Consider the following 23,749-nt stretch of genomic DNA (forward strand, 5'->3'; position numbering starts at 1 on the left):
TGAATGTAGGAGTTTAAATTACTTTAATTAAATGTTTTTTAATAGAAAGAGTCATTAAATTGTAGGAGTTTAAAAGGGAAAAATTAAATTTCCTAGATTGTAGGCAATTAGTTACAAGGTGAAGTGAAGGTGCCTTTAAACTAATTATATGTAATTTAAAGAATAGAAAAATGTGATGTGGCAATTGACCAAAGCCTCTTAATCAAATCTTAGAAAAGCACGAATGTTTAATCTAAAAAGTATTGAAAAAATGCAGGGGATTCTAATTGCATTCTCCACCTGCAACCATATATAATTTGTAGATATGGACCATGAGTTTATTGGGTTAGAAATATACTTGAAGGTGAAGGAAGTTAATTGAAGGTCTATGTAAAATTATTGGCAATATGCATGGGATAATATCTCAACTTATGAGCACATATAAGGTTTTTTAATGTTCTGATGTGAAATTTGCACTCTATACACATTCTTTTACATGTGACATTATTAATGCAGAGACATTACATATTAGGTGATATGAAACACATGAACGATCTGTCTCAACACGTGGGTAACGTACTTTGTTATCATGAAGAAATTCGAGATTCTATCATAAAATAAACTGATAGTATACATAATACTAGTCTAACTCTTTATAAGCTCATACAAAGTATCCTAAATGAAGGCTTGATTTATATTAGTAATTTTCATGTGGCCACTAATTTCCTGTCACGGTAAAGTCTTGTGTAGTCTTTTATTTGCTTTACTAAAGAAAGTTAGAGGCACCAACTTTGGTGCAAAAAATTATGATTGAGAGTGGTACTAATTTCCTACTTGGGAAAAGAAAGGATGTAATTAAGGTTGATTTGTGTAGCTTGCTACATTTTACCTAACGTTAGGAAGCAGTTCTAAATCCCACCTTTATTAAAGTAATTTCTTATCTTAAGAACAGTTTAAAGAGTGATGAGGTACTAATTAACTTCTATTTCCAGAAAGACTTTGTGAGAGTGAGATCTTTGTTTACATATAGTTTCCACACAAAGTTGCTAGTTATTGTACAAAGGTTGGTTGGTTTGGCTCTTAAACTTCTTTCTTTGGTAACAATTTTTTTTTTTTTTGAACAAACAATATTATCTACACCAAGGGGTGAGGGGAATAGGCTAAGCCTCACAATGGGCTAGCAATAATATGGTTCAAATTTGCTTTTGGTGAGAATCGGACCTAAGACCACTCACTTACAAGTAAAGAGAATATTGCTAGACCGTAGTACTATGTGGCTCTTTGGTTCAACAACTTATTCACTTTAATTTCATTCTAGCTAGTTGATATGTTATTCTTTTAACACAAAGATAATTTATATTAAGGCGGTGGGAGATCAATTGCTCTAAATTACACAATGGGTCAGCTATGATAATTGGTATTGAACTCGTCATTCACGAGAATTGAATCTAAAACTTCTTACTTACAAGTAGAGAAGAATACCACTAGATATTATTACTAAATGACAGTTGATCAATTACTTAAGTACTTAAGTATTTTCCTTTTTGGACGTTCAAGTATAAACCTAGCTAGAAATGGTAATTTCACTAAATTTCAAACCATTATCAAGATAATTTTTAACTTATTAAGCCATCAAATAATAATTATTTACACTTTGTGAACCAATGCCATTTTTCTTAGAGTTGCGCTTCTGGCTGAATAAACGAAAATTTTCCCATATAAAGCCGCATCACATAAGTCATTAATTAATGTATCCCGTCATTGTCCTGTACAAAAATTACCCTATATTATTCCTCTCAAAAAATAATAATTCATCTGTACCTACAAGTTTAGTGGTAAGAACATTTACTAAAACCCTAGCAATTCTGATGATGATGATCTACGATTTGCATGGATGCCAAACCCTAGCTAGTCTAGAACATTCTCTACATGTTCACGCAATCGTGTTGCACCAAAATGTATGAAATCCAAAAGGTAGATAAGTTGTTTCCCCATCAGTCTGTCATCGGCCAGCAAAACTTGCCTTTAAATTTCATCACGCACGCACTTGCTTGAACCATGAGAAGTGCTCGCACACATTGCCATTTGCCAGCCAGCCTGGATATGGCAATCAAAGTCTTCCTTTCAATCAAAACACCACAAGAATTTGTCATATGGTATGAGAGGTTTCTCAAGCCGAATACAAAAGGAACCCCACAACACCGACCCACCGCCCATTTTATTTTGAAAAAGACAGCTTCAAAATCCAATAATTCTAATTTTGGTGAGTTGTGTTGATCTGATGATATGGCATGCTAACAATAATATTAAATGGATCCATCCATCCATCCATCCATCCATTTTTCTATGGGATTATTGGTGGTCGGTAGATGTGGCAAATCAATCAATTGGATTGTTAATGGGTACCTATTAAGATCTATTTAGTTTGATTTCATTTTACACCATCATCACCATTGTCAATCTCACTTATGTATTCTAGTAACATGAAAGTAAATAGATCTTAATGGATACATGTTAATAACTCAATGAGTTGATTTGCCACCTTTAATGGTTGGTCTAATAATCCTGATCAGGTAGTCTATGTGTATAAAAACCAACTGCTCAATATATATATATATGCACCTTCTAAAAGTGGTTTTTCTTGGGACATGAAAGGCGTGTAACATTGATTTAGAGGAGGCAGCACCATATGGTTTTGTTGCTAGATTTATAAAATTGTCTCATCACCTCCTTGTGTGTATTGTTGCCCTTTGAAGATTTTTGGGAAAATGATGCTACATGGAATATGTTCTAGAAGTTTCAACGGCAACACACACACACACACACATATATATAGTCAAAATATTCTTGATCGTAGAAATTTCCTTGGAGCAGGGCATTTTTTGGATTTAAAGAATTATCGACATTTACTGTAACTACCTCTTCTCTGGAGTTGAATTTTGTTGTTGATGTGCTTTACCATTTGCACTCACAAAAATACTTTTTTTTTTATACAAGAAACGATAGAGTGGTATTGCATTGATCAGCACAAACAAATACATAGGTGCCAATTGGGTACATAGCTTCATTGACCAATAAATTTATCTGAAGTGAATTTGCACAAATAAACAAAAAGAGTAAACTCCTAAACGGCCACCGCTTGCACAAATACAAATAACAACAATCCAAGTTTAACACAAAACACGATAGATGCAACAAATTCGAATTGTTACCCACAATGGTCATCGCTGAATAGCAAAATTACATACATTCATCGCAATGAGCGAGACCAATACAATCATAGTTAAAAGACAAGACCACATAACTCACCGGTCAAAGGCAAAAATCATATCTCTCATCCGTCAAAGGCAAAAACCACATGTGTTAGGGAGGTTGGAGTCTCAAACACAACACACTAGTTTGTGCTTGCAGAGTTTACCAAAATTGTCTATCAAAATTTTGTATTAGTTATCTTGTTTCGGGTATTAATAATGTCTTTGAAAATCATGATGTCCCCGTCACATTAAGATGATTGAGATTAATGAGAAATCAAAATATGGTCCAGAAGATGGTGTTTGGGTTAATATTTAACTTTAGGTTTAAAGGAATGAAAGCCCAAAAGAGCTCAATATAGGAGATTTTGCATGAGGCCCAGAGTCAAGCCCAAATATCCATCTCGAGACAATATGACAGCTCCCCATTTAATGCAAAGGTTAGGTGCTTACAAGAGAAATGACAACCGATGGAAATCAACCTACTTCCGGCCCAAAAGTACTTTCTGAAGGGCATAACATGTAAAAATGTTGATGACTCACTACCCTTCAGTTGCTTTCGAGCAAGAGCAAAAACAGCACAGTCGGGCTAATTCGCTTATAAATAGAGGAAGAAGGCTTAGAGACAAGGACACTCAACTAATCAAATATACAATTTGCCTCTCAGTCAAGCAAATATTCAGAAAGTTGTGCTTTGTCCAGATTATGCACCCTTTTAGCCTTAGACTTCCTTTAGAAAGACATCATTTGTCTATGTAAAAACTCTACTACCTTTTCCAAATGTTGTAGTATCGATTCTCTTGTGTAAATCAATTTACCTTTCATCCTTTTTTCAGTACCTAACCCTTTAGAACTACAACAAAGAAGAGACTGCAAGACATTTAACATTGCCCGACAAGGTGAAATCTTGCCTACCTCTCTTTGTTTTTCCTTTCAATTAATAGATCTGTTGTTATAATGTATTCCCCAGTATATATTCTAGTCATTCTAGTCTTTTGATGATCCAAAGTTCCATCAGTTCTCAGATCTGGTTCACTTAGTGGTTTTATTGTCATAAGAAGATTAAAACTGATTAAAACTGATGACTTGATCAGATCTGGATCTCCACCCTTTAAGCATACAAGATAAAGAACTAAAAGTCATTGATCTCAAGGCATAGAAAAGAACTTAATGTAGACTTAATCCATCTACGACAATCCTTTGATAACAAGAAGTCAGAATAACTTGGGGCACAAGTAATCGGCTTAAATACACTTGTTCTACATCTGCCATACAGAGATGGCAGTGGCTCGCCTTAGCACTTAGTTAGTTTTGAATGCAAGTCTCAAGGCCTACACCTAAGGCCCCACAAAGGCACCTTTTAGAATTAACTTTAGCCTCCTCTTGTAGCATCTCGACAAGCTGGAGCCCGACAATCAACCAAAGTGCCAACTCCTCAGTGAGTTGTGTGCTCGAGCCAGGGACCCCTCCTCGTGAGATTTCCTGCTCGAACAAATGGATATACATACATACATACATATATATATATATGAATAGTTTGGTTCACATACACGTAGCACCAATCCATGCTAACCAAATATAAGTTAGAACGTGGACCACTTCATATTAGCCATATATTATAGTAGCTAAGCACCACACCTCAACCCTAAATCTTTGAGTAGAGAAGGAAATCAGAGAGAAAGCGAGGGGAAGGGAACATGATCCTATCCCGATTCTTTTTACGATGATCTTAGGGATTAGTTTATTTTATCCATTTGTTAGTTATTTTACGGCAAGAAATTATGTAAAAAAATTTATTTAAATTGAACACAAATAATACTCAACAAAAATTAATCGCATCATATACGATGAACGAATAAGATGAATTAATCTCTAAGATCCTCAAGAATTCAGAAATGATCCTCATCCGGGGAGGGCCTTTAATGCCTGCCAGCATGCCAGAGAATACCAAATCTGAAGGTGGTATATTTTATTTTTTTTAATAAAACAAATGTATAGGAGCAGAGCAGGACTCCATGGACCATCGCATGGGCAACCCAACATTCGCACTCCCACTTGAGAAGAATTCAGAAAAAGGCCCTTGGCCTGCCATTGTCTAGCCCTCAGACTGTGAGCCTGCCCACACTTCTGCTACAGCCTAACAAATACTACCCTCTCTCTTTAGGACAAACGACATACTCGAGGAGGAAAAAATTGAACTGGAATCTCGGTCGCAAGACTAAAAGCACTGCTAGTGTATTGTTTGCTTGGTTAAAATTCTGATCCATTTGTGCAATTTTTCCGTTTTGTTTCATACAATACTGATTTGGTACCACAATCAATATTTTACCACGATTCCAGTTCAATTTTTAGAATTATAAAAAAAAAAACTAATGAAAATGATTTCAAATATTTGCATTTTAATAAAAAATTATCTACTAACTTTATTTAATAATAAAAACAGAAAAACCAAAGCCACATGCGCTAGATCACGTAACCCCACCCCACGTAACCCCACCCCACCCCACCCCTCCCCTCCCCTCCCCTCCCCTCCCCTCCCACTTTTTTTTTCTTTTCCCGTTGTCTTAAGAGTGTTTTTTTTTTCCTTCTTCTTTTTTTCTTTCTTCTTCTTATACTCTCCAGCCTCCATCCAACCTTCTCAATTTCCCCAATTCCCCTTCATGCAGTCAAAGCCCTGATCTTTAATTTCTGCAATTTTCAGTTTTTAATCACACACGATGCACCTCGGGCTTCTCTGAGAGTATTTTCACTGAATATGAAAGCCCCAATGCTCGTGCTAAAGCTTCGGCGTCAAGTGTTGCAATTTAGCCTCGCTTTACTCCACGGCTTTTCTATGTCAAATCGACCGCTACATCTCCCACAAAAACCCAAAATCTTTTCTTTCTTCCTCTTCTTAGAATAAAAGAAAGACTTCAAAAATTGGACTTACTTTAATAAATTCTATTGGCTAAAAAAATTGGACTTATATCAAGTTTTCCCTAAAATTTAAGCTCTTTTGTCATTTTTATTAAAATTGAAGGGTTTTTCATTAATATTTAAATATTTTCATTAAATAAAGTTATAGCATGATTTTTTGTTAAAATAAATTTAGTCCAAGTCCTTTTCATTAAAGCTCCCTAATTATTATTATTATTATTATTATTATTATTATTATTATTATTATTATTATTATTATTATTATTATTATTATTATTTTGTGGAAATCTGTCTAGATGAAGATGCTTATAGTGATCAAATTGTATCCTTTCTCTCTTTATAGTGTGAAACACTTGAGAACAACAAAATATTTGTTCACGAATATCTTTGGTCATGATCTGGCAGGTTTGGATTTCTGTTTGTCTTTTTGGTAAAACTGAATGTCATTGTAACACATCTTGTTAGATATTTCTTTCATATAAGGAAACGTACTTGTCAAGTGCCTTCGCCCATGAGCGGTAGGTCTCGGGTTCGAGACTTGGGAGCAGCCTCTCCATAAATGGGGGTAAGGCTAGCCGACATTCACCTCTCCCAGACCCTGCGTAAAGAGAGAGCCTTGTGCATTGGGTACGACCTTTAAGGAAATGTACTTGTCAAGTAGATTATTTGACGCGCAGCATTGTGCAAATCTTAACGAGATATCTGCTGCAAAAGTTGTTTAGCCCTGGAGTTGCTGGTGTAACAAGCAACCAAACGATTCTCTACCTTGATCTTCCCTCTAATATGGTCCCTCTCTCTCTCTCTCTCTCTCTCTCTCTCTCTCTCTCTCAAACAATCACTCATTCACACACATGCACAAATGTATTAGTCACCATTATTTGGCAGTGTGTTATTAATAAACAAGTTTCTGTAAAGTTGTTAATCAAGAGTGTCAGGAGGGACTTGTAACTACACATGGTATCATGATTACTAAAGTTTAATCAAGTTCCTTAGTACCTTTGTTTTCATAGTAACCTCTGTTTTCATAGTATTTTCTCTACATCTTTTCATTTCTAGTCATATTTCTTGGTAGTAATATGGAAAACGGTGGATGATGTTCCAATGCAGACTTAGTTCCTAATGCATTTTTGTAGGTTGGTTCTTTCTTGATGGGGTGGTTGGGTGTTGTTTTCAAAAGAGATATATCCTATACGTCCGACAATTTGGCCATTCGAATTACTTAGGAAGCCTTACAACTTCCAACGGTTGGAACCAGAAAATGCTTGAACTCAGTGTTGAACACCATTGGGTGTTTGCTCTGCTCGGTTTTCTAATGGGTAAGATGTCATATTCTAAAGAATTGCTGCAGTAGACATGTGGCTGGCTATGGCAAGCATGGTGTTTGATTTTCATTTGAACCTAGATGGTTTAAGCTTTGATGCTTATTATCCATGAATTAATCACAAACCAAATGTAGCTCAAATTGCTGGACTAATCCTTCTCTTTTATGTGACGGATTGTATCGGTTTGTTTCTTGCGGCCTACTCAATCATTTTTAGGGTAGAGACAGCAAGGGGTTTCAGGCATCTTGTTGATAGGAGCTTAATATGTGGTGTCACTAGCTCTAGAAGGAGCTCGAGGGTTGATAGCTATAAGCGTCACCTGGTAGCTTTAGCAGTATTCTTGCTTATGCTAGGTGCTCTATGGGGTGTGAGTGGAATATTGTTGAGAGAGGAATTTAATAGCGACAGCAGCGAGGTGCAACTGTGGTTGGGTTGCATAGTTGGACCTCTTGGTGTGTGGATCCAGTGGTTCTTAGCCTGGCTTAATGGACGTGGATTAGGGATGGCGGGGTTGTTTAAATGGGTTCTATTTGGTACTCTAAGTGCCAATGTTTCTGCAGCTTGTATCATGGTTGCCCTGTCTACCGTGAAGAAAGCGTAAGTTCTTGTGATATGATCTCTGTCCATATCCACATGATGACTTGATCCTCACCATTATCAGATTGCAGAGAGAGGCTTGTTTTCCATACAAGTTCTTGATAGAGAGGGAGACATTTGAGAGAGAATAACAATTTTAGAGAGAGAGAATTGTGTTTTGTATATTCATCATCATCATTTTACATCAGTACATATATATATATATATATATATATATAGACAAGGTTTTCCTTGGTCACTAAGTGAGCTAATTGTCAATAACAAATTTAACCAACATAGGCACCTTAATCTATGTACACTTGTCATCATCTGAAATAACTAATACATCTTTACATCCCCCCGCAATCTCATGCTTGGATGAACCAAGCATCAAATTGAAACAATGACATTGAAACAAAGGTGCAACAAAACCCTTAGTGAGAATATCTGCAAACTGTTCTTTGGAAAACACATGAGAAACATTCAAATCTCCTCAGATCACCCTTTCCCTGACAAAGTGATAATATATCTCAATGTGCTTCACTCGAGAATGAAAAACAGGATTGGAAGACAAAGCAATTGCTGAAATATTATCACAGTAGATCACAGGTGCAGTGAATAGAGAAACATGAAGATCATACAATAATTGCCTAATCCATGCCGATTCTACAGCTGCAATAGCCAGGGCTATATATTCTGCCTCAATTGAAGATCTTGACATTGTGTGTTGCTTCTTAGAGGCCCAAGAAATTGGACTAGAACCAAAGTACACAATATGACCAGAAGTTGATCTGCAATCATTAGGATTACCTGCCCAATTTGCATCACTGTATGCTTGCAGATGCAATTTTCCAGGTTTGAAGCTAAGACCATAGTCTATTGTGCCACTGAGATACTGAAGAATCCTCTTAACTGCAACAACATGAGAATTCATAGGATTGTGCATAAACTGACAGCATTGGTTCACTGAGAATGCTATGTCTGGCCTTGTAAAGGTTAAATACTGCAAGGCACCAACAATGGTCTGATATTGCTCTGGATTATGATATGGAGTGCTATCATCCTTGAGGAGTCTGTGATATAGCACGCAAGGTGTAGGACAAGGCTTTGAATCTTGCAAGTCAACTTTATCTAACAAATCCTTAATATATTTGGACTAAGAGACAAACAGGCCAGTAGACTGATAAGTGATTTGTAAACCCAAAAAATACTGCAACTGTCCTAAATCCTTCATATCAATTTCCTTGGTTAACTCCACAACTGTATCAGTTATCATTTGAGAACAACTGCCTGCAAGGATGATATCATCCACATAAGGTAACAATGCAACAATACCAGTAGCACTATGTTTGACAAACAAGGAAGGATCTGCAAATGAGGACTTAAAGCCCAAACCAGGCAAATAACTTGTAAGCTTTACATTCCACGCTCGGGGAGCTTGCTTCAAACAATATAGTGACTTGTTAAGCTTGCAAACATATTAAGAGGGATGACTAGAGCTATGAAAACTTGGAGGTTGTGCCATATACACTTCTTCATTTAAGTCACCATGCAGAAATGCATTCTTAACATCTAACTACCTTAAAGACCAATTAAATTGTGCTGCCAAAGCCAAAATTAACCTCATAGTAGTGGGTTTAACTACAAGACTGAAAGTCTCACTGTAATTAATGCCTTCCTCTTGACTATACCCCTTGGCAACCAATCTAGTTTTGTGTCTAGCTATAGACCCATCAGGGTGCCTTTTGATCCTATATACCCACTTGCAGCCAACCAAATTTTTCCCATAGGGTAAAGGAACTAAGCTCCAAGTCTTCAAAGCATGAAGAGCGTCTATCTCTTCTTGCATAGCTACTTGCCACTCAGGAAATCTACTAGCAAACTTGTAGGAAGTAGGTTTAATTGCATTTGTAGGTGATTGAACAGTTGTTGAGAACACTTTCTTCTTGGAAATCCCACTTTTGGACGTAGCTTGCATGGGATGCAAACTAACTGAAGTTATTGGAAGGACAATAGGAATATTTTCTAGTTGAAAATCTGGATCAACAGGGATTGGAGACTATGTAGATACTTGAGGTTCTGGCTCATAAGGTAGAATAGGGGTAGAGGAATCCAAAGACTTTGAGGCACTAGACAGAAGAAAATGAAACAACTTTATAGCATTAGGGGTTCTTGAATTTGAAGACTCTGAGGCTGTAGAGGATAAAACATGTCAAGAAAGTGGTTGAGGAGGAATAATTGTGTTATGTGAAGTAACTAATGGAGGTAATGCATGTGGAGCAGTGACAGATACCCTTTGCTGAGATGAAATGTTATGAGGTGCAGTGGATGAATGCTGAAGATTTGAAAAAGGAAAATCAAATTCATCAAATAGAACATGTATGGAGACAATGATCTTGCTAGTATGAAGATTTAGACACAAGTACCCTTTATATTGGCCCGCATATCATATAAATACATACTGAGTTGTTTTGGGTTGCAACTTAGTAGTATTGTATGGTTTTAAAAATGGATAGCATGCACAACCAAAGATTTTAAGATGAGAAATCTGAGGAGAGGTACTAAACAAGCATTGATATGGTGATGACATGTGCAAGGTTTGATAGGGCATTCGATTTATGAGATACATAGAAACAGCACATGCATGAAACCAATACTTAGAGGGCATTGAAGCATTTTGTAAAAGTGTAACAGCTATTTCAAGAATATGTTTATACTTTCTTTCTGCAAGACCATTTTGCTCGGGGGTATAAGGGCATAATTTTTTATGAACCATACCCTTGTCAAGTAAAAATTGTTTGAACTTGTGACTGGAATATTCACCTCCTCCATCACTTTGAAATACTTTGACATTTGCAGAAAACTGAGTATTCAAAAATTCATAAAAGTGAACAAAAAGACTGAACACTTCACTTTTATTGATTAATGAAAAAATCCAGGTGAACCTAGTACATTCATCCACAAAGGTAACATAGTATTTGTAACCTTCAACTGAAACAGTAGATGAAAGCCCCAAACATCACTATGTATAACCTTCAAGGGTTTTACAGTTTTATTTGCAGGAAAAACAAAAGGGAGTCTTGTAAACTTTCCCTTTAAACATGATTTACAAACAGAAGACACATGAGAAACAAGCATATGTATATTGGATTGTTTCAACATTGCAGATGTCATAATGTTGGAAGGATGTCCTAGCATGTGGTGCCACAACATTATTTTGACTTGCTTGCCAAGAAAACATAAATGTGTTGCAAGTAGTGCAGATGATTGTTGTGCTTGATTTATGAGGTGTTGTGGAATATATAAGGGAATGGGGTACAAGCCATCCCTACATAGTCCCTGGAGAAAGATTCTCCTTGTGACCTTGTCCTGGATCCAATAATAAAATTCATCACATATAAATCTGCATTTGTTATCCTTACATAGTCTATAAATGGATAATAAATGCTGAGATATATGTGGAACATGCAGAATTTTCTTCAGTTCAAAAGCATATTGAGGTGTCCTTAATGTACTGGAACCAATATGAGAGATGTGCAAACTTGAACCACTGTTGTAGTTACTGTATCTGTGTCAGAGAGTGGGTTTGATAGATTGAGATTTGCCAAATCAGAAGTTATGTGGGAAGTTGCTCCTGTATCTACCACCCAAAATTGCTCATGTGGTACAGATGGTTGAAAGGTAGTATACATAGCAGAAAGATTGGTAGATGGAGCCCTTCCTTGATATGAAAAGTCAGCTATGTGATAACATTGCAAGGCAGTGTGTCCAAATATTTAGCAAATTTGGCACTGCGGCTTGGAAGATTGAGTATAGGAAAATGAGTGTCTCTGAAAGCAGTCAGCTGCAATGTGCCCTCGTTTGTTACAAATCTGGCAAGTAGGAATATCATAACCATGATCAGGGCATGTGGACATATGAGGCTTTCCAGGACCAAGAATCCTTGCACTTGAATTTGAGAAACTAGGATTGCTTCTGTTATTGGAACTGTTGTTATTTATGCCTCTTCCTCGACCTCTATAAGAAGAACTGTATCCACCATTGTAGTTAGAAGAGCCACCATTATAATTGCCAGTGTTGTTTGATCCACTAGCATTATGATTTTGTGATTGAGATTGAGTGGATTCTTCTCCAAGCATCAAAGCATTTCCCTTGTCTTTCCTGTCATTTGCCATCATGGCTGACACAAAGGTGTCATTCACAAAGATATTTTCAACGGTAGCTTCTTCTGCCAAGAGTTGGGATCTAAAATCCTTTAGTGAGATCACATTATCTCTTCCCTTTATAAATGTTTGAAAGGTATTGTACTCAGTAGGCAAACCTTTAAGTGCCAAGATAACAATGTCATCATCTTCAAAAATTACTCCTGCTGCTGAGAGATGATCCCTAACATCTTTGATCCTTTGAAGATACTGAGAGACTGAATCAGAATGTTTCTTTATATTTCACAACTCATTTTTCAATTGAAAAATGATGGCTTTGGTAACCGTAGAGAATCTATCCTTCAAATTAGTCCACATATCATGAGAATTGAGACAACCAATGATGCAGGACATGGTTGTTAGAGACAATGTAGCAACGAGTAACTGCATAAGAGCATGATCATGCATTTTCCAAATATGAAATTCCTCAGTTTTAACACCTTCAACATCATAATCATCTCTAAATCTTGTAGGACATGTTCGAGATCCATCAACAAAGTTGAAAATGCCATGAATTTCAAGAAGCAAATGAATTTGATAGTTCCACACAAGATAATTTGTATCATCGATCTTCACAGTGACAAAATTAGAGACATTCGGAATGAGATTTGTAATAGGAGATTGTACAATTTGTAATTGTGCGGTAGTCACCATGGTTGTAGAGAAAAATATGCAAAGATTCAAGAACTAGTGAAAGAATCACATAATTAGGGTTTCAAAGAGAAAATTGAGCAAAATTACTCAAGAAATTCAACTCAGAGACGAATTTGGAGGAAGAAAACAGATATCAATTCAACAACTTTCAGTCATGCAATTGATCAAATAGTTGGTGAGCATAATCTCGTAAAAACGTTATAGAAGAACTGCGCAGAGAAGAGAAGTCGCAATTCAATGAAGAAAGAGATGAGAGCAGAAGATCACACCAAACAATACAGATCAAGAAGGTGGAAGCAAGAAGCAGCGCATGATCGGAAGATCTCCAGCATCAGTAAAGATACCATATCAGATTGCAAAGATAGGCTTGTTTTCCATACAAGTTATTAATAGAGAGAAAGGCATTTGAGAGAGAATAACAGTTTTAGATAGAGAGAAAGAGAGAGAATTGTGTTTTGTATATTCATCATCATCATTTTACATCTGTACATAGATATATATAGACAAGGTTTTCCTTAGTCACTAAGTAAGCTAACTGTCAATAACAAACTTAACCAACATAGGCACCTTAATCTATGTACACTTGTCATCATCTGAAACAACTAATACATCTTTACAACCATTACTTTCGTGTGTTATGGTCTTGTGTTCGGGAAGCTTACAGTTCACATATATTTGTCACATTATAAACAACCAAGCATGTTAGTTTGGATTTTTATTATCTCGTCGAGGTTTTAAAAGCATTTTGAAGTGTACTTGTTTCTATTGCAATACTTTGTATGTTACCTTTGTCCTGCATTGTCTTGATCCATGCTCATGGTTGTTTTATAGAAAATCTAACAAAATCTAATGTGTAGAAGTTTTTCTGTTTGCGCAGGTGAACACTAGGCTTGCGACATTGTTGCAACAGGCATGCAATTTGGATTTCTGAGTTGTCTGAGTACTGTTTCTACCTTCATTGCTGAGTTCAATGCAATGAGAGAAAGCTAATACACTTGGAGAGCATACGCATATGCCATGCATGGCTACAATATACACCTCGTTTGGTTTGGGGATCCTGATATATTGTGTGTGTGTATATATATCACATATGCCTTGGCTACAATATGCACCTCGTTTGGTTTGGGGATCCTGAGATATATTGTGTGTGTGTGTATCATTATGATTTTCATTGACTAGTTTCTTGTGACGCTTGCATGTGTGGTTTTTTTTAGCTAAATTGAGCTTTTCATTTTTGTTTACAAACCCTTAAAAATCACAGGTGTTTTTACCTTTAATTTGTCCCTTTTTATAATTTATTGTTTTTCTTGCTTAAGGAAACTATTTCTTTTTTTGTATATATCAATTTTTGGAGATTCTTTCTGACTGTTGTTGTGTGGTGCGTTGATTTTTGGGTTTCTGCAAATGATCATCCATAGGTCATTCGCATTATTCTATTCATTTGTTAAGAGTTTAGATTGAATATTTTCCCCTAGTTTTGTTTGTTATATTGAATTTGGTTATTATGATTAGCTTTTTTTCATGAATTTGGTTATTATGATTAGACTAGAGCTTATTGTATTTGTTTGGTTAATTAAAGTACTTTGTTGCTTTATCCACGCATTGCATATTATATGATTTGGATGGTTTTTGTTAAGTATGTCATGAATTAGTTTTTTGTTACTGCTACTGCTTCCATCATACTAAAAAAAGGTCGTACCCAGTGCACAAGGCTCCCGCTTTACGCAGGGTCTGGGAGAGGTGAATGTCGGCTAGCCTTACCTCCATTTATGGAGAGGCTGCTCCCAATGCTTCCATCATACTACAACAAGAAATTGGAAAAGTGAAGCCCAAGAGTGATTATTGTGCTTGGACTTTGGAAGAGAGCAAAGTGTTGTTACAATTGCTTGTTGAAGCTACATTGCATGGATGGCGTGATGCTAATGTGCAACTTTTTCTCTTGTTTTTGTGTGTTTTGAACAATGCACTTATTAGAGTTTTGGACCCGGCTGATTTTGCAGTTCAAGTTTTGCTTTGATTTTCTTTTATTCTAATTTGTTTGGCCTTCAATATTTTGTAGTTACGAGCTTTTGTTCGTTTTGGACTATTTTTTGGGCATTTTTTGTATTTCTGAGGCCGATCATTGCATAACAATTGTGTGTTTGACTTACAGGTTTGAAGAGTCCTCACGGTTGTATTTCAGAAGCGGTTTCTTGTGAGCTTAGGAAAATATACAGTAAATGTTTCATTTTTCCACTTGCATGTTTGTTTCTTTCTGTATTCTTACTGTTGTTCAAGTTAACTCATTTCAACCACTCTTGATTTTGGTTTTTCTTTTTTATTTGAGAAGTTTTCGGGTTAGATGTGTGTGTTTTGCATATGTTATATACATGTACATCATTGTATATATTTGATTTTCATTGACTGGTTTCCACCACTCTACATGTGGGTTTTTCTTTTCGATTTCAGAATTTTCGGGTTCTATGTATATATATATGTGTGTGTGTGTGTGTCTATATATATATATATATATATATATCATTATGATTTTCATTGACTTGTTTCTTGTGACTCTTGCATGTGTGGTTTTTCTAGCTAAACTAAGCTTTTCATTTTTGTTGACAAACCCTTAAAAATCACAGGTGTTTTTACCTTTTATTTGTCCCTTTTTATAATTTCTTGTTTCTCTTGCTTGGGGAAACTGTTTCTCTTTTTGTATATATATCAACTTTTGGAGATTCTTTCTGACTGTTGTTGATGTGGTGCGTTGATTTTTGGTTTCTGCAAATGATCATTCATAGGTCATTCGCATTATTCTATTCATTTGTTAAGAGTTTAGATTAAATATTTTCCCCCAGTTTTGTTTGTTGTATTGAATTTGGTTATTATGATTAGACTAGAGCTTACTGTATTTGTATGGTTAATTAAGGTACTTTGTTGCTTTATTAACGCATTGCATATTATATGATTCGGATGGTTTTTGTTAAGTATGTCCTGAATTGATTTTTTGTTACTGCTTCTGTTTCCATCATACTAGTAATTAGAAATGGGAGATGAACAACAAGAAATTGGAAAAGTGAAGGCCAAGAGTGATTATAGCGCTTGGACTTTGGAAGAGAGCAAGGTGTTGTTACAATTGCTCATTGAAGCTACATTGCGTGGATGCTGTGATGCTAATGGTTTGCTAACCAAAGATATTGTGACGACAAGAATACTTCCAGCACTTAATGAAAGACTAAAGTGTAATAAAACTTATATGCATTACACAAGTCGAATGAGATATTTTAAGAAATAATATGGGAAGTATAGTCAACTTATGGGAAGCAACTCTGGCTTTGGGTGGGATGCAAACACAAAGAGATTTGTTGCTGATGACGAAGTTTGGGAAGAATACTTTAGGGTGAGCTTCTTGGCTTTTATTTAAAATATTATATGTAACTTGAATGTACACTTATAGTTTATTGAACAATTGTGATTTTCTTGTTTATTTTGTAGGCCCACCCATACCAAAGAAGCATTCATAAAAAATCTTGTGATGACTTTGAAGATTTACAAATCGTACTTGGGGATGCAACTACTACTGGAAAACACTCATTGGGATTGGGTGAAGAAACTGATGCAAAAACTTTTGTAGTGGAAGATAGACAAGGTGGAACAGAGGAAGATGAACAAGTTGGAATAGAGAACTTGTTTTATGATGAGGAAAATGGGGCTTTGTACTAAATCAAAACCAAGCATCACACCAAACTTCATCATTCGATCAATCATCCCCATTCTTACCCACTCAAGCCACTAGCTCAGAGATTCCCCCAGAAACCACCAACCGTAGGAAATGAAACAGAACCCAATACCAAGGGAATACTAGATCATCTGAGACCACTAATCAAGCTAGAATTATGGAAAATATTTCACTTACTCTCGGTTCAATTGCCACTTCCGAGGAGTCCATATTCTATATAAAAGGGATAAGGATAGAGAGAGACAAAATTCTATATGGGATGCCATCAAGGAAACGCCAAATTTGGATGAACTTGCTCGCTATCAAGCGGTGGCTTTGCTCGATACTAAAACAAAAAAGGATGCATTTCTAAAGATGTCACCAGAAGAGCGGTCAAATTGGATACGCTATAATTTGAAAGGGTGATATGACTCATGATACATTTAGTTTTTTTTGTTCGTTATATTTTGGATTATGTTTAATTGGCTTATTCATACTTTTTGTTAACTGAATTATGTTGGATTATGTTTAATGAATGATGTGTTTAATTTAATTAATGATATTATGTGAGAACGTAGGATTTAGCTCTGTTGAATTTGGATAATGTACTATTGCTATTATACTATAAGTGTAGGAAATTGAATGTGGGAATGTGGGATTTAGCTCTGTTGAATTTTGGTTGTTGTTAACGGAAAAGGCTGCTTGGCTTCCCCCAATTGAGGAAATCCGAACTTTACTTGATCATAGTGTTCGTGGAACACTCTCCACTTTTTCTCAAGTTTCTATATCAGTGTTTTTCGTTCTTTTCTGAAATGAATTTGTGTTTCATTGTTATTTGATTCTAGATTAATGCGTGACATTGTTACACTTTGTAAGCATTAGACTATCCACTTAGTATTTCTTGGTCTATTATGGAGATTATGAGAATGAACTACCAGATAGCAATCCTATTTAGATTAGATGTCTCTCAGAGTATGATTAAGGTTAAAATCCTAAGAAATCTTTGAAAAAAGTCCATATAAATCTTGAGAAATCCATGAAAGAAATCCATAGAAATCTATATTAGAAATCCATATAAATCTGACAAAATTCATATAGAATTGAGAATATTTTAAAATCCTTTAAAATCTGTTACTTAAAAAAAGTCTATTAAAATCCTGTGAAATCCAAATTGACTGCACCCCCACACTCATTAAACAAATGGGTTGGTCCATTCTGATTTCCGATTCCAATCCCAATTCCAATCTCTAAGTGGTAGTACAAAGTGAACATTATTTATTTTTCAAATTAAAGTGTGCCCAAACCCTTTTTTTTTTTGTTCCAAAAGCATTTAAAATGCTCATACAAAAAAACATCAATTAATGTGTTTTTTTGCAGGAAGCACTTCAAGTGTTTTTACAGGATTTACTTGCATTTTTACAAAGAATTGATTTAAAAAATATTTTACCAAAAACACTTTCAACCATTCTAAAACAACTTGCAAACGAGCCTATATTAACACTACAAATTACAGGATTTTTACAATATAAGGGATATCTATATGAAACTTATCTAAATAACAAGCAGAAAGATTCGAGCATGATTACAAAAATGATAGAACACTATTGTAGTTAATTTATATTTTGTCAATAGTTAAGTGGGGTTTTAAAGGAGAAGATGGTGAGAAAGCCTAGAATAGGGTGAGTAGGCCCACAATAATTCTTTGACTTCTAGTATGGCCCTTACCCTCGTCACCGTGTTATACTTAATTTGACTAAACGTACGTCAATTATTGTTATAATTTCTGTTTAGCTGCAAAATCTCAATGTATGTATAAACAAAATAGTATATTAAAATAAATACCCTAAAAAAGTATATTGTCATACATGTCAACGAACCCTAAACCTCAATCCAAGAAAGTTGACAAAATAATTTCTCATGAATGTCGAAAATAAATACTTGAAGTTGTTTGAATCTACCGAATCTAACATATTCATATACCTATTTAGGTATGCCGCAATGAGCTGCTTGAATATGAACTTTAAATTCGTACCATATAGGCTTGCATGCCCTCCTATCCTATCATCATAAGATGAAAATTGTTGATTAACGGACTGAAGTCCGAATATGATTTTATGATGAGAGTTGGAGGAAGAGCATCCACCTGCAATTCTTATTGATGTGCTAATGCAATTGCACGATTGTGCTTTGTGGCGATTTATTAGTTTTCTACTATTTTGTGCTTTTCATTGATAATAGTTAACTATAAGTTTGTTAGTGTGGGAAACTTTTTTCATTCGATTAGGTTGAAATCTCTTGCAAAGTTTTTATGAGACCTAATTATGCAGGCTATGCTCATCCTGATTTGTACGTTTTCCTTTTCATCAATGAATATCGTACCTACTCTAAAAAAGTTCACCATGACATATAATAGTATAAATAATTGTTAGAGTGAGAGAATATAAAACGTCAAAATATGATAAGAGTAAATATGGCAAATTAATGAGCAATATGGCATTTATAACAATAAATATTGTAGCAAGAAAACATTATAGGAATTAATATATGGATGCAAATTTGACGGTTGTTTGATTTTAATTTTCATTTTGGTTATCTTTTTTTTATTTTTTTTTTGAGTCAAGAGATAGTGTTAGTAAGTTAAATGTTATATTAGTCACCGACAGAATTTGAACTCACGTTATCATGCAAAGGCACAACACATTTCTATCACTGCAGTAAAAGGCCACTTGTTGTGCTGCCTTTTCTAAATCTACGTGTGAATGGTGGAGGAGAAATCAAATTATACATATGATTCTCATTGAATAACTTATTTATGGATTTTAGGGTTTACTTGAAAATATGTTAGAGTTTGTTTGGATGTGTTTTTAAAATAACTGAACGCGTTTTTTGTGAAAATATTTTTAGAAACAATTCTTAGTAAAAATGGTAGTAAATCTTGAAAAAGCACTTAAAGTGCTTTCTAGAAGAAACACATAACTGGTTACACATTTTTTAGTTTTTTTTTAATATTTTAAATTTTGGGTTCGTTTGTTGCTTACTGAAATGCTTAAAATTTTGCTTCTTTGTCATTTGTGGGTGCAGAAATGGCATCCGGATGCAAGGACCAGGACAGTGCCACCTCTAGGTTTCAAGATATAAACGAGGCCTATCAAGGTTCCTTTTTACATTCTTGCCCAATATGCATTTTGCTTATACTTCCGAGCTAGTGTTGGTTGCCTAGAGTTTTCGCACTCCCAGGAACAATGGGTTTGTTGAAAGAATTTGAGCTATTACTAAGAGCACCCAATTTGATGTGGGTAATTTGTGTGTAATTTAGGACCATGTGTGCCCAATGGCACTCTAGTTTTGATAATCAGACACTTCGTTATTAGATATGGCGATGTGGGGGTTAAATAGTTTTTGGGCTAGGAAGTGTGGGCAGTGTTCTTGGTTTAGTGTTCTTGAGTTGATATTTACAATGTGATTCATAGTATAAACGGTTTTGATTATAAGTATAAAACTATGTGATTAAATACTAAGAGTTTTAAGTATGAGTTCCTACTCATCTTTGAGTAGCCAAGTATTGTTCAAGAGAGGGTCTCTATTTTAATGTTAAGGACTTCCGTTGTGGGATCAACCGCAGCTGGTCATCCGTCTACGTGGCAGGTGGGGGCCCACTGGGAGATTAATTGGACGATGGAGGAAGGGTTGTACGGAAGGACAGCGCCTTGGGGAAAGGGTAGGGTTTGGGATAGTGGCTTAGCTTGTTGGTTGGGAGAAGTATTTGAAACCACAACGTTACGTTTTGTGTTAATTATATATTGTAGGTAAAAAGTTTTTTACATTCATTATAGTATTATTGATATAAGATGTCATGATAACTGTGTATCTATGCTAGCTAAGTTGTTCTTGTCTGGAAGAGAAATGATTTTTGCAATCATTTTTCATTTCATATACACTTTTTTTTCTAGCTGGAGCACATTTTTTTGGGGCCAAGGGCAGTTCAAACCAATCGCTCTTGCAATTGGGTGACTTTATGATCTTAGTTGGCCTTGTTGGGTTGGATATTTTATACAATATCCCCACCTTGACGTTTTGTGCTAAAGACACAACTGTATGTGAAAAAAAAACATTTATATACTTTGTAGCATTATTAGCACAAGACACTACCAAAATGGTTGGAGGGAGGGTGAAGTTTGGCCGGGGTTGGCAAGTGGGAGGGTTTATTATATTTTGTTAAATTTTGGGTATTAATTATATATATGTTGTAGTTATGGACTTGGCTTCTTTGCCCTCCCACTTCCCATACACTCTCATCTCCTTCTATTTGTGCGGTCACAGTTAAGTCACGTCAACATTTTATATTACTATTGTTTTTTGTCTTATTATCTCTATAAAAAAATCAAAATAAAATGTTGACGTGACTTAATCGTGACCGCACAAAATAGGAGGGGTGAGAGTGTATGAGAAGTGGGAGGGTAGAGAAGCCGGTCCTGTAGTTATCGAAGTTGCTGTGTTTGGACAAGCACAGAGGATTATAGGGTTCTGATGAGAAGATTGTGCCCTGCATAGAATGATTGAGGAGGACCCGTCCAAATTACACTCTTTGGGACCACTTCACATGTGTTTGCTTCACCCTCCTACTACTTTTGCATTAATCTCACTATTTATGAAACTGACACGGGTACTACAATATTTATTAAACTGACACATGTACTACACTATTATTAAATTGACTGACTATTTATGAATAGAATGATTGAGGAGGACCCGTCCAAATTACACTCTTTGGGACCACTTCACATGTGTTTGCTTCACCCTCCTACTACTTTTGCATTAATCTCACTATTTATGAAACTGATACGGGTACTACAATATTTATTAAACTGACACATGTACTACACTATTATTAAATTGACTGACTATTTATGAAACTGAATACTGACTATTTTTATAAATTGGAGTTCATGCATGCATGTGTGCCCTTCTAATTAATAGAGGATAATGCTAAAGAAAACCAAATTTGCAAATCAAATTATAAACACAATAATTAAAGTTTAAGTAATAATTCAATTATCAACATCATTTTATTTACAAAATTTGATAAAAATTTGGTCTCGATGGTATTAACAACTAGAGAGTGAGTATTTGTTAATAATTGATTGGCACATATATAATTACGCATGCATGGTAAGGAAAGAAGAAGATTGACTCGGGGCTCGGAGTACCAATCATTGACAACCAACAATACTTAAATCGAAGATAAATATTAGTTATTGCTTCCAAAATTCAACTTCAACTTCAAATTCAAGAAGTACATCTAAAGAAGCTTAGTTAAAAGAATTTAGTTTTTTTTATTTTTCTTATTTTGTTTATATTATATTGTTATTGAAAAGAACATTGAGGGAGAGGGATGTGGAACAAGAGAAGCATCAAGGCCACCGAATCAAGTGATCCGGACATTTGAAATTTCAGTCTCATATACACGTATCAGCCATGAATGGCACCTGCCAGTGCAGAGTTTAATAATTTATTAACGTTTCGATGAACAAATGAAAAGCCCAAATCCCATCTCTCTTTGCTGTACTTAATTGACTTTTACATTAATTGGGTTCTTGTTACTTGCAATTTTTTTTTTGAAGTGCCAAATAGAGGAACTGTCATTGGTTGGAAGAAAGCCAATACCACAATATCAATGCCTGGACCTTTCAACTCACAGCGCGATAGATAATCACATTTTAAGAATAACATTGACAAGGTTACTAATCCTCTTCTTTAGGGAAGGAAGTCAACGAGGATCACATAAAGCTTGGGGAGACTGGACCCTTTGAAAGCCCAAGGCGAACTTCCATTGCATGATGTGTCCACAGGCCAGAAGGTTTCAGATTCCCGGGGGGTCAGGTAATCCTCAAAGCCAAAATCATTCAATCTTCCGGTCATAGCTTCCAAACCCAGCATTGAAGAAGGAATTGGTCCGGCAGACCTCTGGAATCGAGAAGGGAATCCATCTTCGGTGGAAATGCACTCCCTATAAAATAATGTGATAAATAAAAACAATACATAAGAACAAGTATGAAACATGATCCATTGTTCAAATTGGTGATATGATAATATAACACTCTAGGCCGTTTCACTATTGATCTTCTAAATTTAAGATCTGAAATCGATTAGATCATGTAAATTTTAGATCAAATCGGTTCATTTTACACCCTTTAATTAATTCTGTGATGGAAGATTCCCTATTTTTTTTTCTTCTTTTCTTTCTGAACATGGTACCAAAATATCTTTCTTTGTAATTTAGTACCATTATTGTATACATGAACAGTACATGTACTACCTTCATGCTAATCGGATGGAGGTTTTGAAACTTTGAATGAACAGAACATGACACAAAAGAAATATAAAATACAAGTCAAATGGTAAACTCACAGTAATTATGTGTGAGCGGTGAAACTCACAGTAAATACAAGCCTATAAATTTTAGACTACAGTCTTTCACAACATTTGTTTCATGGGGTTCCCCATTCTAGTGATTCTTCATCACATGTTGGTGGCTACCCGCAACTAAACAAATGCACCATATCTTCTCCATTCTTACTATGGTGGTAGTCAAGACTGCGCTTCTTCACCATATAGTGGCGATCCTGTGCAACATCAGTCTTATTGGGTTCCCCATTCTGGTGATTTTTCATCACATGCTGGTGGCTATCCGCAACTACCTATACAGTCAAGTGCATATGAGCTTCCCCATTCTTACTATGGTGGTAGCCAAGACAGCGCTTCATCATCGTATGGTGGTGCTTATCATGGTGGCTATTCAGGGGCACTATCACGGCTACAACAGCAACAGCAACCAGTAGAGTCCGAGCAAGAGGCACAACCTAAACCTCGCCTATTGACAACCAAGCTTGAACGTTTAAGCTTCGGAAAAATGTTACAGGACAAACCAATATGGTCATCAACGAGTCATGTTAAATCATTCTATCAAAGAGCCGTTTTGGTAAGTTTCTTGAACAACTTAACGTTATGTAAATTACTGTATCATTCATAACCCTTATTGTCAATTACTAATTTTATTTTTATATAAAGAAACATTACAGTTTGATGATCACTAATATGGCACAATCTCAAACATTGTATTTAGTAATCAATATTTTGATCTGGTAAACACCC

The 23,749-nt window shown here is 35.5% G+C and overlaps 1 non-coding gene and 1 pseudogene across 1 annotated transcript; both read left to right on the forward strand.

Moving 5' to 3' along the window:
- The first annotated feature begins 5,940 nt into the window (after positions 1 to 5,940).
- On the forward strand, positions 5,941 to 6,086 carry LOC126633654 (small nucleolar RNA snoR134). The gene has a single exon (XR_007627132.1). It is a non-coding gene; the product is annotated as a small nucleolar RNA snoR134 (small nucleolar RNA).
- Positions 6,087 to 15,925: 9,839 nt separating this feature from the next.
- Positions 15,926 to 16,970, forward strand: LOC126631422 (uncharacterized protein At2g29880-like; annotated as a pseudogene).
- Positions 16,971 to 23,749: the final 6,779 nt, after the last annotated feature.

Source organism: Malus sylvestris, chromosome 8, assembly GCF_916048215.2.
Source record: "Malus sylvestris chromosome 8, drMalSylv7.2, whole genome shotgun sequence".
Lineage (NCBI taxonomy): Eukaryota > Viridiplantae > Streptophyta > Magnoliopsida > Rosales > Rosaceae > Malus > Malus sylvestris.